Source organism: Trichechus manatus, unplaced genomic scaffold (genome assembly GCF_000243295.1).
Source record: "Trichechus manatus latirostris isolate Lorelei unplaced genomic scaffold, TriManLat1.0 scaffold00308, whole genome shotgun sequence".
Lineage (NCBI taxonomy): Eukaryota > Metazoa > Chordata > Mammalia > Sirenia > Trichechidae > Trichechus > Trichechus manatus.
The window spans coordinates 29,918-31,072 of record NW_004444244.1 but is presented as its reverse complement, the minus strand read 5'-3'; positions in this window follow the sequence as shown (position 1 = coordinate 31,072).

Genomic DNA, 1,155 nt, shown 5'->3' with positions numbered 1-1,155 from the left:
TCAGACACACAGACATTCCTGTTCTAGCAGATTCTAGCCCTTGGGTTACCCAGCTAGTTACTACCTCTCCCATTCACCTAGTTATACCTTATTACTACTGACTGGTTGCTGGGGTGGGTGGTGCACTCTGTCCCCTTCCCTGGTAGAATGGCTGTCAACCCCTGCGAGCCCTTAGGGCTATTTTCCTGCAGGGCCATGTGCCTTTTTTCTGGAAACCAGCCCTCATTCTCCTTCCGTGGTACAGTGGGCTGGGGTAGGTTATTTGTGTTAAGCAAAAGTTTCTGAGAACTCCCCTCCCCCAGCAAAAGCTCCAAGTAAAAATACAACCCCGAACGACTGTGAGCCATGGATTATTTCTAGTGGAGATAAATTTCTGCAGTGTCTGTCTCTCCCTCTGTTTCTCTTGTGATTAAGGGATTGCTAAAGTAAGGAAAAAGATTTGTGACCATGAGGCTTAACAGTATGGGAATTCAACCTGGACTTGTGAAAAGCATAGTCCTCTCCAAGGAGGAGTAACAATGGCAGTAATATTAGTGGTGGCAGATTACTGAGGGAAATGTATTAACTTGAATAAAATGCTGTGAATTGTCTCTCCAACCCAGTGCTGTTTTTGTATTTGTCAGTTTTGATGTGTTGTTACACACTTGATTCTGCTTTTTCTCAAATAGATTCAATTATGGAACCGTGGAACTGTCTGTACAGTTCAAACATTAGTTTGTTTTTCACTGATAAGGAAATGCAGAATGCCCTGGTTATAGGGCGCATGCTCCTTCTTACGCTTAGGGTACCATAGCCCACTTTTCTACACAGGCTGAGTCCCTGGGGTAGGCACGAATGTCTCCTTTTCATCATAGGATTGTCTCGTTTTTGTTTTCATTTCATTCAGCATTTGGTATAGTCTATGCAGCAAGTGAGAGGAATAAAAGCTGATTAATATTCAGGTATTTTTTAAAATGCCACAGGTACTGAGTCCTATCCTCTTAATTGGGCTGTTATCATGGCTTAGTGCCACAGGGAATCCTAGTGAGCAGTGGGTGCAGGTCATTCATTTTATAGACCCAGAAGCTGCGTCCCAGAGAGGTGAAGTAACACCCATCATCACCTAGAGAGGCAGGACTCTGGCTGGGCCCTGTGTGCTCCCTTCCTCACAGCCCA